Source organism: Symphalangus syndactylus, chromosome X (assembly GCF_028878055.3).
Source record: "Symphalangus syndactylus isolate Jambi chromosome X, NHGRI_mSymSyn1-v2.1_pri, whole genome shotgun sequence".
NCBI classification, from domain to species: domain Eukaryota; kingdom Metazoa; phylum Chordata; class Mammalia; order Primates; family Hylobatidae; genus Symphalangus; species Symphalangus syndactylus.
Window position 1 is genome coordinate 73,322,078 of NC_072447.2, and position 18,879 is coordinate 73,340,956.

General features: G+C 37.8%; 1 protein-coding gene across 2 annotated transcripts in view; it reads left to right on the plus strand.

Moving 5' to 3' along the window:
• The window catches only part of ZC3H12B (zinc finger CCCH-type containing 12B), a 490,484-nt gene that overhangs the window by 364,540 nt on the left and 107,065 nt on the right, over positions 1-18,879 (plus strand). Inside the window, exon 7 of one of the 2 annotated variants that reach the window (XM_063635297.1) lies at positions 233-403. The exons of the other annotated variant lie outside the window; for it this stretch is intronic. The gene's annotated coding sequence lies outside the window, so the exon portion shown is untranslated. The remainder of the gene's footprint in view (positions 1-232; positions 404-18,879) is intronic. 2 annotated transcript variants of the gene reach the window in all.

Here is an 18,879-nt window from a genome sequence, read left to right on the forward strand (position 1 = left end):
CTCTTTGGGGAGATGTTCTAACACAAAGCATAGAAAATGAAAAGAAGATTCAACAGCTTCATTTTTCAATTTACTTAATCTGGATAATAATCTCTACCTAGGTGATAATTCATCTCAGGGAAGAATTTACCACTATTTTGGATCAGATTGTACTTCATAGTAGGTAATCATTTCAAGGCAGTACTCAGTGTAGGTGTTTAATCCAAAGGTAATGTTAGTTATTTTTCTGCAGCTGCAAACATATTTTCCAAGGAAACAACAATATTACAAAATGCATTTTCAGAGAGGACCAAGATGGCAGAATAGAAGGCTCCACCAATCGTCACCCTCGCAAGGACACCAATTTAATTACTATCTACAGAGGAAAAAAAAAAAAAAAACCTTCATTAGAACCAAAAATCAGGTGAGCCCTCATAATACCTGGTTTTAACTCTATACTGCTGAAAGACGCACTGAAAATATAGAAAAAACATTCCTGAATCTCGAATGCCACTCCTTCCCCACCCTTGGCAGCATCAGTGTGGTACAGAGAGCTTCTTTGGATGCTGGGGTAAGGTGAGCACAGCAATCGTGAGGCATTAATCTCAGTGCTATCCTTTTAGAGCAGAGAGGAAAACCAGACCAAACTTACCTGATGCATGTTGAGCTAATGGAGGGAGCATTTAAAGAAACCTTAGCCAGAGGGGAGTCACCTAGCCTAGTGGTCTGAACTTCAGTTCCCTCACACATTGCTACTGGGGGACAAAGTGCTCTGTATCTCTAAGTAAACCTGAAAAGCATTCTAGGTCATTAGGACTGCAACTCTTAGGCAAGTCCTAGGGCTAAACTGAGCCCAGAGACGGTGGACTGGGAGGCCACATGATCTACTGAAACACCAGCCAGCACAGTTAAGGGAGTTCTGAAATCACCACATTTCTAACCCCAGGCTGCACAGCTTGAGGCTCCAAAACAGATCCCTTCCTTCTGCTTTAGGAGAGTAATGGGAAAAGTGAGGAGGACTTTGCCTTGCATCTTAGATACCACCTCAGCCACAGCAGGATAGGGCAATGACCAGAGTTGTGAGGCCCCCATTTCAGGCTCTAGTTTCCTGATGACATCTCAAGACATGCCCTGAGCCAGAAAGGAACCCACTGCATTGAAGGGAAGGAGCCAGTCTTGGCAGCACTCATCACCTGATAACTGAAGAGGCCTTGGACCCTGAGCTACATCAAGGGCCTTGAGCAAGCCTCTGAAATTGCTGGCTTCAGATATCAGCATGACTATGGGAGGGTATAACACCAAGTGGGCTCTTGGAGTCCTCAATTTCAGGACTTCACTCTTGGATGGCATCTTTGGATCTGCCCTGGGCCAGAAGGGAACCCTCTTCCCTGAAGGGTAAGTTGCAGGCCAGGCAGCATTCACCAAAAGCTGATGTCAGAGCTCTTGGGCCTTAAGGGAACATTGGTGGTAGTCTGGCAGAACTCCTCATGGCCTAAGGTGGTGGTTGCTACAGAGTGAAGGTTCTCTTCCTTTGGAAAGGAGAAGGAAGAGTTGAAAGAACTGTGTGTCATGGTTTCAGTGCCATCTCAGCCACAATACAATAGGACACAAGGTAGACTTCTAAGTTTTGTCACTCTATTTCCTGACTCCTAGATGACATCTAGGGACCCACCTGGGACCTGGGATAACTCACTTCCCTGAAGGGAAGGACACAGGCCTGGCTGGCTTTGCCACCTGGTGATTATACAGTCCCAGGGCCTAGAGTGAATATAAGCAGTAGCCAGGAAGTGGTTACAACAGGCCTTGAGTGAGACCCAGTGCTGTGCTGGCTTCAGGTCTGACCCAGCATGGTCCTAGTCCTAGTGGTGATGGCCACAGGGATGCTTGTGTACCTCCAACCCCAGGTTTAAGAGGCTTGGAACAGAGAATGAGACTGTATATATTTAGGAGAAAATAAGGGGAAAGAGCAAGAGTCTGTGCCTGGTAATCCAGAAAATTCTCCCAAATCTAGTTTATGACCATCAAGGTGCAACTTCTATGAGTCTGCAAGAACTGCAGCATTACTGAGATTTGGGTGTTCCCTAAAGCAGATACAGCTTACATCAAAACACCCAAGTCCTTTTTAATTTCTGGAAAGTTTTTCAAATAAAGACGGGTACAAACAAATCCAGATTGTGAAAACTAAAATTCAATATCAATCACTTCAATGTCCAGACACCAAGGAATATTTACTAGCATCAACACCACCCAGGAAAGCATAACCTCACCAAATGAACTAAATAAGGCACCAGGGACCAATCTTGGAGAAACAGAGATATGTGACTTTTCAGACAGGGAATTCAAAATAGCTGTGTTGAGGAAACTCAAAGAAACTCAAGATAACACAGAGAAGAAATTCAGAATTTTATCAGATTAATTTATCAGAGATTGAAATAATTTTAAAAATCCAGCAGAAATTCTGGATCTAAAAAGTACAACTGGCATACTGAAGAATGCATCAGAGTCTCTTAATAGCAGAATTGATCAAGAAGAAGAAAGAGTGAGCTTGACGACAGACTATTTGAAAATACACTGCTAGGGGAGACAAAAGAGAAAAGAATATAAAACAGTAAAGCATGCCTGCAGGATCTAGAAAACAGCCTCAAAATGTCAAATTTAAGAGTTATTGACCTTAAAAATGAGATAGAGGAAGAGATAGGGGTACAAAGTTTATTCAATGGGATAATAACAGAGGTCTTTTCAAACCTAGAGAAAGTTATTAACACTCAAATACAAGAAAGTTATATATCTCCAAGCATATTTAACTCAAAGACTACCTCAAGGCATTTAATAATCAAACTTCCAAAGACCAAGGATAAACAAAGGATGCTTAAAGCAGCAAGAAAAAAGACACAAATACAATGGAGCTGCAATATGTCTGACAGCAGACTTTTCAGTGGAAACCTTACAGGCCAAGAGAGTGTGACATGGCATATTTAAAGTGTTGAAGGGAAAAAACTGTTACCCTAGAATAGTATATATGGCAAAAATTCCCTTCAATTATGAAGGAGAAATAAAGACTTCTACAGACTAACAAAAGCTGAGGGATTTCATTCAGAAGAGACCTGTCCTATGGGTAATGTTTAAGGGAGTACATCAATCAGAAAGAAAAGGACATTAATGAGAAACAAGAAATCATCTGAAGGTACACAACTCACTGGGTAATAGTAAGTGCACAGAAAAAAATACTGAATACTTCAGTGTTACAATACTGCAACTGTGATATGTAATCAACTAAAATGCTAGCTAGAAAAACTAAATGATGAACCAAGCAAAAATAATAACTACAACAACTTCTTAAGACATAGACAGTACAATAAGATCTAAATAGAAACAAAAAAGTTAAAAAACTTGAAAATAAACTTATGGCATAGAATTTTGTATTAGTTTTCTTTTTGTTTCTTTATTTGTTTATGAAAACAGAGTTGAGTAGTTACCAGGTTATAAGATAGCATGTGCAAGCCTCACAGTAACCTCAAACAAAAAAAAATACAATGGAAACAGAAAAACAAAAAGAAATATAAATCATATCAACAGGGAAAATCGCCTTCACTAATGGAAGAAAATAAAGAAGTAACACCAGAAAACAAATAACAAAATGGCAGGAGTAAGTCTTTACTTATCAATAATAATGTTGACTGTAAATGAACTAAGGTCTACAATCAAAATAAATAGAGTGGCTGAGTGTATTAAAAACAAGATTCTGTTGCCTACCTGAAACACACTTTACCTATAAAGACACGATTAAAAGAAAAGTGATGGAAAAGACATTCCATGCCAATGGAAGCAATAAATGATCAGGAGTAGCTATACTTATATCAAACAAAATAGATTTCAAGACAAAAACTATAAGAAGAGACAAAGAAAGTTACTATATAATGATAAAGGGGTAAATTCAGTAAGAGGATATATCAATTTTAAATATATATATGCACCCAACACTAAAGCACCTAGATAAGTAAAGGAAACATTATTAGAGCTAAAGAGAGAGACAGTTCCCAATACAGTAATATCTGGAGACTTCAACACCCCACTCCCAGCATTGGACAGATCATCAAGACAGAAAATCAACAAAGAAACATCAGACTTGATCTGCAGTATAGATCAAATGAATCTAATAGATATTTACAGAACATTTTATCTGATGGTGGCAGAATACACATTCTTTTCTTCAGCACATGGATTCTTTAACATAGACCACATGATAGGTCAAAAAAGTCTGAAAACTTTCAACAAAATTGAGATAACATCAAGCATCTTCTCTGACCACAATAAAATAAAATTAGAAATTAATGATAAGATAAATTTGGGAAACTATACAAACACATGGAAGTTAAACAATATGTTCCTGAATGACGAGTGGGTCGATGAAAACATTTTTGGAAACTTCTTGAAACAAAAGACAATGGAAACACAACATACCAAAATCTATGGGATACAGCAAAAGCAGTACTAAGAGGGAAGTTTATAGCTGTAAGTCCCTACATCAAAAAAGAGGAATAACTTCAAATAAACAATCTAATGATACATCTTAAAGAAATAGAAAAGCAAAAGCAAACCAAACCTAAAATTAGTAGGAGAAAAGAACTAATAGGCTGGGTGTGGTGGCTCATGCCTGTAGTCCCAGCACTTTGGGAGGCTGAGACAGGCGGATCAATTCAATCAGGAGTTTGAGACCAGCCTGGCCAACATGGTGAAACCCTGTCTCTACTAAAAATACAAAAATTAGCCAGGCGTGGTGACAGGTGCCTGTAATCCCAGCTACTCTGCAGGCTGAGGCAAGAGAATCACTCAAACCCAGGAGGCGGAGGCTGCAGTGAGCCAAGATAGCAGTACTGCACTCCTGCCTGTGTGACAGAGGGAGACTCCATCTCAAAAATAATAATAATAATAATAAAATAAAGATTAAAACAGAAATAAATGAATTTTAAATGAGGAAAATAATACAAAAGATCAATGAAACAAAAAGTTGGTTTTTTGAAAAGTAAAACAAAATTGACAAAACTTTAGCCAAACTTACGAATAAAAGGAGAGAAGATTCAAATAAAAGCATTAGAAATGAAAAAGGAGACATTACAACTTATATTGCAGAAATTCAAAGATCATTTGTGGCTATGATGAGCAACTATATGCCAATGAGTTGGAAAATCTAGAATAAATGGACAAATTTCTAGGTACATACAACCTATCAAGATTGAACCAGAAAGAAATCCAAAACCTGAACAGACCAATAACAAGTAATAAGATCAAAGCCATATTAAGAAGTCTCTCCGTAAAGAAAAGCTAGGGACCCAGTGGCTTCACTGCTGATTTCCACAAACATTTAAAGAGAACTGGTACCCATCCTACTAAAACCATTGCGAAAAATAGAAGAACAGGAAATACTTCTAAATTCATTATATGAGGTCAGCATTGCCCTGAAACAAAAACCAGACAAAGACACATCAAAAAAGAAAACTACAGTCCGATATCTCTGATGAATATTGATGCAAAAATCCTCAACAAAATACTAGCAAAACGGAATTCAATGTTACATTAAAAAAAAAATTCATCATGACCAAGTGGGATTCACCCCTGGGATGCAAGGATGGTCCAACATATGCAAATCAATCAATGCAATACATCATAGCAAGAGAATGAAGCATAAAAACCATATGATTATTTCAATTGCTACCAAAAACTTCTGATAAAATTCAACATCCCTTCATGACAAAAAAAAAAAAGCTCTCATAAAACAGGGGATAGAAAGAACATACCTCAACATAATAAAAGCCATATATGACAGGTCCACAGCAAGTATCATACTGAATGGGGAAAACCTGTCTAAGATCTGGAACATTACTAGAATGACCACTTTCACCACTGTTATTCAACATAGTAGCGGAAGTCCTAGCTGGAGGAATCAAACAAGAAAAAGAAATAAATGGCAACCAACTTGGAATGAAAGAAGTAGTATTATTTTTGTTTGCAGACAATATGATCAGATATTTGGAAAAACCTGAAGACTACAGACACACACACACACACACACACACAATTAGAACTGATAAACAAATTCAGTAAAGTAGGAGGTTACAAAATTAACATACAAAAAAAAATTGCATTTCTACATCCCAACAGTGAGCAATCCTAAAAAGAAATTTTAAAAGTAATCCCATTTACAATAGCCACAAATAAAATTCAATACCTAGGAATTAATCAAAGAAGCAAAAGATTTCTCAAAAATTATAAAACACTGATGAAAGAAATTGAAGAGGACACCAAAAAATGGAAAGACATTCCATGTTCATCTATTAGAAGAATCAATATTGGTAAAATATTCGTACTACACAAAGCAATCTACAGATTCAATGTAATCCCTATCAAAATGCCAACAACATTAGTCACAGAAATAGAAAAAGAATGCTAAAATTTATATAGGCATACATAAGACACAGAATAGCCAAAGTTATCCTATGCAATAAGAGGAAAATTGGAGAAATCACATCCAAATTCAAATTATATTACAGAGCTATAGTAATCAAATCAGCATGGTACTGGTATTAAATCAGAAAAAAAAAAAAAAAAAAAAAACAATGGAACATAATAGAGAACCTAGAAACAAATTCACACACTTAAAGTGAACTCATTTTCAACAAAGTTGCCAAAATACTTTGGGGAAAAGACAGTCTCTTTAATAGATGGTGCAGGAAAAACTAGATATCTATGTGCAGAAAGATGAAACTAGACCCCTCCGTCTCACCATGTACAAAAATCAAATCCACATTGATTAAAGACTTAAATATAAGACCTCAAGCTATGAAACTACTACAAGAAAACATTGGGGAAATTCTCCAGGACATTGGCCTAGGCAAGAATTTTTTGAGCAATATCCCTTAAGCACAGGCAACCAAAGCAAAAATAGACAAATGAGATTACATCAAGCTAAAAAGCTTCTGTGCAGCAAAGAAAACAATCAACAAAGTGAAGAGACAACCCACAGAATGGGAGAAGATATTTGCACACCACACATCAGACAAGGGATTGATAACCAGAATATATAAGGAGCTCAAAGAACTCTATAGGAAAACATAATAAATTGACAAAAAAATCAGCAAAAGATTTGAATAATTTCTCAAAGGACACACAACCCACAAACAGGCATATGAAAAGGTGCTCAACATAATTACTCATTAGAAAAATGCAAATCAAAGTACAATAAGATATCATCTCACCCCAGTGCAAATAGCCTATATCCAAAAACAGGCAATAACAAGTGCTGATGAGGATGTAGAGAAAAGGGAATCTTTGTACACTGTTGGTGGAAATGTACAGTAGCACAACCACTACATTGTATAGTTGGAGGCTACTACAAATACTAAAAATAGAGCTATTATATGACCCAGCAATCCCACTGCAGAATATGTAACTAAAAGAAAGGAAATCAGTATAACAAAGAGATATCTGCACTCCCATGTTTATTGCAGCACTGTTTACAATAGCTAAGATTTGGAAGCAACCTAAGTATCCATCGACAGATGAACAGATAAAGAAAATGTGGTGCATATACACAATGGAATATTATTAAGCCATAAAAATGAGATCCTGTCATTTACAATAACATGGATGGAACTGGAGATGATTATGTTAAGTAAAATAAGCCAGGCACAGACTGAGAAATATCACGTTCTCACTTTTGTATGATATGAAAATTAAAACAATTAAACTCATGGACATAGAGAGTAGAAGGATGTTTACCAGAGGCTAGGAGGAGATAGGGATGGCTAATGACTATGAAAATGCAGTTAGAAAGAATAAGACATACTATTTGATCACACAGAAGGGTGACCTTAGGCAATAATAACTTAATTGTACATTTTTAAATAAGTAAAATAATGTAATTGTGGCCAGGCATGGTGGCTCACGCCTGTAATCACAGCACTTTGGGAGGCCAAGGTGGGCAGATCATGAGGTCACGAGTTCGAGACCAGACTGACCAACATGGTGAAACCCAATCTCTACTAAAAATACTAAAATTAGCTGGGTGTGGTGGCGCACACCTGTAATCCCAGCTATTCAGGAGGCTGAGGCAGGAGAATCACTTGAACCCAGGAGGCAGAGGTTGCAGTGAGCCAAGTTCATGCCACTACTCTCCAGCCTGGGCGACAGAGTGAGACTCCATCTCTAAATAAATAAATAAATAAATAAATAAAAGTGTAATTGGATTGTTAGTAACACAAAGGATAAATGCTTGAGTGGATGGATGCCACATTTTTTATAATGTGATTATTTCACATTGCATGCTTATATCAAAATATCTCATGTACCCCACAAATATAGACACCCACAAAAATTTAAAATAAAATAAAAACAATATTACAAATAATAATACATATATAGTTTTTCAAAATTAACTTATTGAGGTGAAATCTAGATAATATAAAGTAACCATTTTAAAGCAAAAAATTCAGTGGCATTTAATGTATTCACAGTGTTGTGCAACCATTTCTATTCCCTTCGTAAAACATTTTTATCACTCTAAAGTAAAACCCTTTACCCATTAAGCAGTTTCTTCAATTCCCCAATGCTCTTAACCCCTGACAACCACCAATCTATGTTCTGTCGCTGTGTATTTATCTATTCTGAATGTTTCATGTATATGGAATTATACAATATGTGACCTTTTGTGCGTTGCTTCTTTCATTTACCATTATTTCAAGATTCTTTTGAAATATAACATGTATCAGTACTTATAGCATGTGTCAGTACTTCGTTCCTTTTTATGTCTGAGTAATATTCATTTGTTTAGCCGTTCATAGTTTGATGAACATTTTGCCTATTGTGAATAATGCTGCGATGATCATGTGTACATGTATTTGTTTGAGTACATATTTTCAAGTTTTTTTTGGAGCGGGGCACAGAGTTTCACTCGCCATGTCCCCCAGGCTGGAATACAGTGGCACAATCACAGCTCACTGCAACCTTGACCTCCGGGGCTCAATTGATTCTCCCACTTCAGCCTCCCAAGTAGCTGGGACTGAGGGAATGCACCACCACGTCCAGCTAATTTTTTTATTTTTTGTAGAGACAGGGTTTCACCATGCTACCCAGGCTGGTCTTGAACTCCTGAGCTCAAGCCATCCACCCACCTCGGCCTCCCAAAGTGCTGGAATTACAGGCGTAAGCCACTGCACCGGGTCTTATTTTCAGTTCTTTTCTATTATATACCTAGCCCTAGAATTGTGAGATTTTATGTAAATTCTATGTTTTGTTTTGTTTTGTTTTGTTGAGGAACTGCAAAACTGTTTTCTACAGTGTCTGAACCAATTTACATTTCCACCAGCAGTGTTTAAGGATTCCATTTTCTCCACATTCTCGCCAACAATTCTCTTGTTATTTTCTGGGTTTTTTTTCCTAGTGAGAGTGAAGTTGTACTCTATCGTGGTTATGATTTGCATTTCCCTAATGACTAATGATGTTGAGCATCTTTTCATGTGCTTGTTTGCCTTTGTATATCTTTGTAGAGAAATATCTATTTCAAATCCTTTCCCCATTTTTTTTTTAAAAAGCGGGCTGTTTGTCCTTTTGTTGTTGAATTTTAAACATTTTTAAATATATTTTGGATACTAGTCTCTTATCAGACATGATTTGCAAATGTTTTCTCTCATTCTATGGGTTGCCTTTTCACTTTCTTGATCATGTTCATTAAAGTACAAAAGGTTTTAATTTTTGTAAAGTCTAATTTATTTTTTGTTGTTGCTTTTCTTTTGGTGTCATATTTAAGAATCCATTGCAAAATCCAAGGTTGTGAAATTTTACTACTCTTTTCTTCTAAGAGTTTTATGGTTTTCACTCATATATAGGTCATTGAACCATTTAAGTTAATTTTTGTTTATGGTGTGAAGTAGGGGTCAAACTTTTCCATGTTTTTATCTGGTTGTTCCAACAGTATTTGTTAAAGCAATTATTTTTTCTCTTCGAATAGTCTTGGCACCTGTGTCAAACATCAATTGACTATAGATTTATGGACTTATTTCTGTACTCCCAATTCTGTTACATTGGTCTATATGCTTAGTTTTATATGGTACCACGCTGTTATGATTATTGTAGCTTTATAGTAAAGTTTGAAATCAGAAAGTGTGAGTCCTCCAACTTTTTTCTTACTTTTTAAAGATGTTTTGTATGTGTGGCTATTTGAGGCCCCTTGTGATTCCATATGAACTTGAGGTTCAACTTTTCCACATCTGCAAAAAGCATCATTGTAAATTTGGTAGACATTCCATTGAATCTGTAGATCACTTTAGGTGAGTATTATTACCATCTTAACAATATTAATTCTTCCATTTTATGAACACAGTATGTCATTTCATTTATTTTGGTCTTCTTTATTTACCAGTTTTTAGTGTACAAGTCTTTTACCTCCTTGGTTACATTTATTTCTAGGTATTTCGTTCATTTGGGTGCTATTGTAAATTGAATTGTTTTATTCTTTTTCAGATGTTCATTGCTGGTGTGTAATCCTTTTATTATGCTATTGGATCTGATTTGCTAGAATTTTGATGAGGAATTTTTCATCTATAGAAATAAGGAATATTGTTGTGTACTTTTCTTGTGATGTTGTCAGCAGGATTTGGAATCAGGATAATGCTGGCCTCATAGAATACATTGGGAAGTGTTCACTCCTGTGTTTTTTTTGGGAATGGTTTGAGAAGTATTGATATTAATTCTTCTTTGAATGTTTGTTACATTTCCCCAGAGAAGCCATCTGGTTCTTGACTTTTCTTTGCTGGAAGTGTTCTATGTTTTTCTACTAGGTTTCTAGTTGGTTTATGGTGTTGTTCAAGTTCTCTATTGCCTTCTTGATTTTTTGTCTAATTTTTCTGTTTGTTATAGAATGTAGAGTATAGAACTATTTCTGTCGATTCTGTCAAGGTGAAGGAGGAAGAAGATATATTGTAAGTTATGGCACACAGGAGCATTAGGGGAGTCCCTGTGGTTTCTTGGTTGGTCATTCCTCTGTAAATGAGAGAAAGTGCTCATGTTAATAAACTTTGGATGCCTGTCTTACAAGAAGCTCTGCAAGGAGTATGGCCTTCAGAGACCCAGCAGAGTTGTCTATGTATCCAGATTCTCTACCTTCGCTTATTTTTTCACTGTAAAGAAAGCAGAATGACATAGAGAGATGGAGTCAGATAGATCTAAGTTCAAATCTCGGACCTGCCACTAGTTAGCTAGCTGTGTGATCTTCAGCAACATAGTAGGTGTATATACTTATGGCATACATAACGATTTGTTGACAAAGAGTCAAACTCGTAAAACGTTTGAAGAGATTTATTCTGAGCCAAATTTCAGTGACCAATGGACTGTGACACAGCCTCAGGAAAACCTAAGAACATGTGCCCAACATGTGGTTGGGCTACAGCTTGTTTTATACATTTTGGGGAGACATAAGACATCAATTAATATGTGTAGATGTACATTGGTTTGCTCCAGAAAGGTGGGATAACTTGAAGTGGGAGCTTTCTGGTCATGGGTGGATTCAAATATTTTTGATTGGCAATTGGTTAAAATAGTTACTATCTAAAGACCTAGAATCAATAAAAAGGAATGTCTAGGTGAAGATAAGGGATTGTGAAAACACAGGTTTTATCATGCCGATGAAGGCTCCAGGGAGCAGGCTTCAGAGCTCTTAGCAAACCTAAAAATTACCCAACTTTGTTAATTCTCTCCTGGATGGGGGAAAAGACATGGAAAGGAATGGAGATTCTGTATAGAATGTAGATTTTCTCCACAAGAGACAGCTTTGCAGTGCCATTTCAAAATATGACAAAGAAATATATTTTGGGGTAAAATACTTCTATTTATTTCAGGGCCTGGTACCTATTATGTGATACTCTAGTAAAGTTAGGTTGGAATTTTGTGTCTTATTGCTACAAAAAGTCTGTTTCATCAGTCTTAAAATCTCTGTTTTAATGTTAATGGTGGTCAGCTGTACCTTAACTCCAAAGGGAGTAGGGTATAATGAGGCATGTCTGACCCTGACTTCCCATCATGGCCTGAACTAGTTTTTCAGGTTAACAATAGAATGCCCTTGGCTAAGAGGAGGGGTCCATTCAGTTGGTTGAGGGGCTTAGAATTTTATTTTTGTTTTACAAATTTAATTAACTTCTCTGAACCTTAGTTTAAATAATTATCCTCTATGAAATTGTGACAATATGTATTTCAAAGTATTACTGTGGATATTACATGAAAAAATTAACTTGCTTTTAAATTTTCAGATATCGTTATTACTGTCTTTAGATCGCTTGAGATTCAGTTTCAAGTAATCCTCATTTATCCTGCATCATTTGAAATGGGGGCATGGTTTCCAAAAATAAATTTCTCAGACAATTTAAAAATTAGTGTTTAAAAATTGACCCTTGATGAAAATATTTCTAAAATATACTGTACAATTCTATACCTTCTTAAATAGTAGTCTGAACAGAATTAAACTTCTTCATGATGATTGGGGTTCAATATTAATTAACACCCATGACCACACATTTCTATTATATAAGATACGATCTTAGCCCCCAAGGACTGGAAGACTGGCAGTCATGGGAGAGGGGCAGGATTGAGACACAGAAGATTATCTGCATTTACACTCAATAGCCTCAGAAAAATATTTATTTCTTATGTCTCTTTTTTATAGTTTCTGTTTTTCCCCCTCATTCTCAGCCTGTCAGAAGTTGCTTCTTGCTGTTACTGGTATAACTGCCTCTGGCTACTCCCCTTCTAATTCTTTCTGTTACTATAGACTTGGAAACCCAGATAACCAAACTTATGAAAATCATGTCTAATGCAGTGTTTCTCCTGTTGTGATCCCCAGAACAGTAACATCAACATCACCAAGATACTTATTAGAAATGCAAAATCGGGCAGGGCACAGTGGCTCATGCCTGTAATCCCAGCACTTTGGGAGGCTGAGGCGGGCGGATCACGAGGTCAGGAGATTGAGACCATCCTGGCTAACACGGTGAAACCCCATCTCTACTAAAAATACAAAAAAAAAAAAAAATTAGCCAAGTGTGGGGCAGGCGCCTGTAGTCCCAGCTACTCGGGAGGCTGAGGCAGGAGAATGGCGTGAACCGGGAGGCGTAGCTTGCAGTGAGCCAAGATCCCGCCACTGCGCTCCAGCCTGGGCGACAGAGCGAGACTCCGTCAAAAAAAAAAAAAAAAGAAATGCAAAATTTTAGGCCCACTCCAGACTTACTGAATCAAAGTACTCTGGGGTAGAGCTCCACAATTTGTTAACAAGACCTTCAATAGATTCTGATTATGATCAAGTTTGATATTTATTGCCTAACTATACTTGTTTATACTGCAAACTCTTAGGTCTCATTCCAAGAGATATGATTTAGTATATCTTGGGTGGAACTTAAGAGCCTTGATTTTTGAACCCATTCCCCAGATTATTCTGATGAAAGTATTCAAAAGGCACACTTGGAGAAATATTTCCCAAGCCTACACCATTACTTCTCAAACCTACCTGGGGATTTTTCTAAAATGCATATCTGTTCGAATAGGTCTGGGATTTAGCATTTTAATGGGCTCCTAGATAATACCTATGTACAGGGTGGTAAACCACACTCTGAGTAGTAATTTCCTATAACTTTATATAGTAGGTATTTTATAAGTGTTTTTATTTTATTTTGCTTTTAATGTATTTTATCCAGAAGTTTTCCTTTGAGTAAAAACAGTATCAGCCTTTCTTGATTTTATAAAAGATATCATTTTGTCCTAAATCAAACATGTTTATTTATACTTTTACATATAAAAATTGAATTAAAATTCAATTATATACCATGAGTTAGTTGGCTTTATAAGCAGAATGAAGGAGCTCTCCTATGAGTAAAGGTGTATGAGCTTTATTTCCTAGACTCAATCATCTTAGGCTTCTCAGAGGCCTTTTATTTTGTCCTTCTGGATTTTAAGTGTACCTTCAGTAGGGAATGGGTAGGAAAGCTTCTGTACCAAAAGGGTCCACATTCTATGGCAGATTAAATTATTCTCTCTGGAGCTAATTGATTTCTGGCCTTTCTCTAGTCTAAGCACTCCTGTCAGCATTTATCTCCTCCCCTAAAGGATTTGATCAGTAATCCCAGCCTTTTTGCGTGGGCAAAGCCCTTTGTTCCCTCTGAATGAGCATCCTGAGTATTTCATTCTTTCAGTAGACAATGGGACTCTGAGACAGAACTTGGTAGATAGTACTATACCTTATTATTACCCAACCAACATTATTTTCTACTAATCCAGAAGATACATACTATCCACTCCAAGTGGGTCTTCTCATTGTACAATCTAATGCTTTTTCTTATTGTATTCTCATGCTGTTATCCATCTACTTCATGTCTTTCACCTATCCCAGAGAGTTTCAAATTGTGTTCAGATGGCAGAGACCTGAAGTCTTTTGGAATTTTATGAATTAGCTTAACAAAACATAAAGGGCTAAGTATATAATTATGAAGATGCATTACTATTTTATTTTATATATATATTTTATTATTATTATACTTTAAGTTTTAGGGTACAGGTGCACAATGTGCAAGTTTCTTATATGTGTATACATGTGTCATGTTGGTGTGCTGCACCCATTAACTCGTCATTTAGCATTACGTATATCTCCTAATGCTATCCCTCCCCCCTACCCCCAACCCCACAACCGTCCCCAGAGTGTGATGTTCCCCTTCCTGTGTCCATGTGTTCTCATTGTTCAATTCCCACCTATGAATGAGGACATGCGGTGTTTGGTTTTTTGTCCTTGCAATAGTTTACTGAGAATGATGATTTCCAGTTTCATCCATGTCCCTACAAAGGACATGAGCTCGTCATTTTTTATGGCTGCATAGTATTCCATGGTGTATATGTGCCACATTTTCTTAATCCGGTCTATCGTTGTTGGACATTTGGGTTGGTTCCAAGTCTTTGCTATTGTGAATAGTGCCGCAATAAACATACATGTGCATGTGTCTTTATAGCAGCATGACTTATAATCCTTTGGGTGTATACCCAGTAATGGGATGACTGGGTCAAATGATATTTCTAGTTCTAGATCCCTGAGGAATCGCCACACTGACTGCCACAATGGTTGAACTAGTTTACAGTCCCACCAACAGTGTAAAAGTGTTCCTATTTCTCCACATCCTCTCCAGCACCTGTTGTTTCCTGACTTTTTAATGATCACCATTCTAACTGGTGTGAGATGGTATCTCACTGTGGTTTTGATTTGCATTTCTCTGATGGCCAGTGATGATGAGCATCTTTTCATGTGTTTTTAGCTGCATAAATGTCTTCTTTTGAGAAGTGTCTGTTCATGTCCTTTGCCCACTTTTCAATGGGGTTGTTTTTTTTTTTCTTGTAAATTTGTTGGAGTTCATTGTAGATTCTGGATATTAGCCCTTTGTCAGATGAGTAGGTTGCGAAAATTTTCTCCCATTTTGTAGGTTGCCTGTTCACTCTGATGGTAGTTTCTTTTGCTGTGCAGAAGCTCTTTAGTTTAATTAGATCCCATTTGTCAATTTTGGCTTTTGTTGCCATTGCTGTTGGTGTTTTAGACATGAAGTCCTTGCCCGTGCCTATGTCCTGAATGGTAATGCCTAGGTTTTCTTCTAGGGTTTTTATGGTTTTAGGTCTAACATGTAAGTCTTTAATCCATCTTGAATTAATTTTTCTATAAGCTGTAAGGAAGGGATCCAGTTTCAGCTTTCTACATATGGCTAGCCAGTTTTCCCAGCACGATTTATTGAATAGGGAATCTTTCCCCATTGCTTGTTTTTGTCAGGTTTACAGAGAAGCTATAGCAAGTGTCAAAAGATTAAAATATATATACAGAAGGGGAATTTCAAGTTGAGAGGATGCTACCTTAATTGTTTTATAATTAATTAATTAATTGAGATAAGATTACTATTTTATTTAAATAATGGAATACCCTAGCTCATTGTGCACAATTCCAATGCTCTAATGGAGGAATTTGAGATACACTGGCCTATCATTCCAAAAGTTAGACATCCTGTAATGGATAATTTTAAATACAAAAATCTATTGTACTCCTATGCACTTTAAATGAGTATTCTTAAGCTCTGTCACTACTCTTCTCTGTAGGCCAGACCTTATAGTGGGAACTGCAGTAACTGAGTGGTAAAACCTAAATGCAATAGGAGTAATTGGACCTGGGATGGCAGGAACCAAGTGATAACAGTCGACTTCCAAAGGCAAAGTGGGTGTGGTTCCCTTAATTGACAACCACATCAAATCAACAATCAGAATAGCCTGACTCACATAGACCTATGGCATTGATCATGGTATTAATAGAAGTGAAATAGATAAGAAGACTCCTAAATTCTTACTTGATCTGTATAAGCAGGATAGTTCTAGGTCAAGTGAACAAAAGTTTTACCTGAATAGTGAAAACTAAGCGACATGGCCCCTAAGTCCATTTCAAGACTTGAACCAGTATACAGATCCAGAACCCCTAGAATGCAAGAAGATGAGGGCTCCTTGGTGAAGAACCCTGGTATACTACTGAAAGCCTGTACTGTTAATCTTTCTCCAGCCTTCCCCAAAGGGACCTATGGCCTTTTACCAGGGTAACTGTGCAATGGAGAAAAAATTATCGGACCTTCTAAGGATTACTGGACATTAGATCTGAACTTACTCTAATTCCAGGAGACCCAAAATGTAACTGTGGCCCCTCAGACAGAGTAGGGGCTTATGGAAGTCAGGTGATTAATGAAGTTCTAGCTCAGGTTCATCTCATGGTGGGCCCGTGGGTCCCCAAAACCATCCTGTGATTATTTCTTCAGTTCCAGGTTGTGTAATTGGAATAGATATACTCATCAGCTGATAGAATCATCACATAAGTTCTCTGGCCTGTGGAATGAGGCCTAAATTGAAGGCATTAGAACTGCCTCTATCTAGGAAAATCATAAACCAAAAGCAATATTGCATTTCTGGAGAGATTGTAGAGATTAGTGCCACCATCACGGAATTAAAAGATGCAGGGGTGGTGATTCACACTACATCCCAATTCAACTGGCCTGAATCTTGGACAGTGACAGTGGATTCACACTTGTGGTCAGCAAATGGTATAATAGGACATTTCAGTGATTGTTCTTTTGAAGAAACAAGATAAGTCCAGGTAAGGGATTACAGCACCTGGGAGTGCATAGAAATAATAAAAGACAAATTGAATAGGGTAGGAAGGACAGTTTCACATTATACGTATGACCCCTCCCCAAAGTCCAGGGAGCACAGCATTGAGAATGAAGTGAACAAGTGGCTTTGTCCCAACTCCAGCCCCAGGCCCACCACAGTGAAACACAGCACCATGGCAGCTCCCATGGCCCTAGAACCCAGGCCCACTCCTGTAGACCCTGACCCCAGGCCAGTTTTTATGTCCCTATGATCAAGATTAGCACCCATGGATCTAGCTTCCAGGCTAGCCTCCATAGATCCAAGCATCAGGCCAGCACTCATGGGCCTAGGTTCCAGACAGGCCAATGCACATCAAGACTCCAGCCCAGCCTCAAGCTTCGGGCCAGTCCCAGTAGTCTCAGGCTTCAGTGGACCCAGGATCCAGGCTCATTCTACCAGGTACAAATTTCAGACTTATACCCCTGCATACTATGGTACCAGGCCAGCCCCTAAATATCCAGGGCCCAGGACTGCCCATGTGGACCAAGGCTCCAAGCCAGCCCCCATGGACTCAGGCATCAGGCCTACTCCAGTGCCAGGCCAGCTTTCATAGACTCAGTCTTCAAGCTCATTTGCATGGACCCAGGCACATGGCCTATCCCAGTGTTAGGCCAGGCCCCATGGACTCAGACTCAAAGCCTGCCCTGGCACCACATTAGCCCCTATGAACCCAGGCTTCATGCCACCCCTCACAGACACAGGCTTCAGGCCTACACCTAAGGACCCTATCAGCAGATCAACCCCAATGGGACCCAAAACAACGCCAGCTGTCATGGGCCCAGGATCCAGGCTCACCCACCTGTTCATCCATACAATAGGCCAGCCCAGCTGAGGAATCTAGCAGCAAGGCTGCTTGTGGAAACTACCAGATAGTCCATCCAGAATCTGGATGGGCAGATTGGTGAAGGGATTTCTCTGCTAAAGCCAGTCTTTAAAGACTGGAATGGGCATCTATTTCTTCAAATGCACAAGTACCAACACATGGTTATAAGGATTACAAACAGTAAGGGATACATTACAACACCAAAAGGGACAAAATAAAACACCAGCAATTAACCCTAAAGAAACCGAGACCTACAGACTGCCTGTCAATTGAAGATCAGTGAGCTCCAAAAGTACACAAATAGACAATTAGATTAAATCAGGAAAACAATACATGAACAAAATTAGAAGTTCAAGAAATAAATAGAAACAATTAAAAAAAAGCCAAACAAAAATTTGGAAGAATGACAAAGGATTATCATAAGCTTAACCAGGTGGTAATCTCAATTGCATTTACTGTACCAAATGTGGTTTCATTGCTTGAGCAAATTAACACATTCTCTAGTACCTGATAGTCAGCTATTGATCAGGCAAAATAACTTTTTCTCCATTCTTGTCAATGGAGTCTACCAGAAGCAGTTTGCTTTCAGCTGAAAAAGCCAGCAATACACCTTGACTGTCCTATCTTAGGGGTATATCAACTTGCCAACCCTATGCAACAATTTAATTCACAGGGATCTTGATTGCTTTTCCCTCCATAAGATATCAGATTGGTTCATTACATTGATGACACTATGCTGACTGGACCTAGTGAACAGGAAGTAGCAACAACACTAGACTTATTGGTAAGACATTTGTGTGTCAGATTGAGGGAAATAAATCTTACTA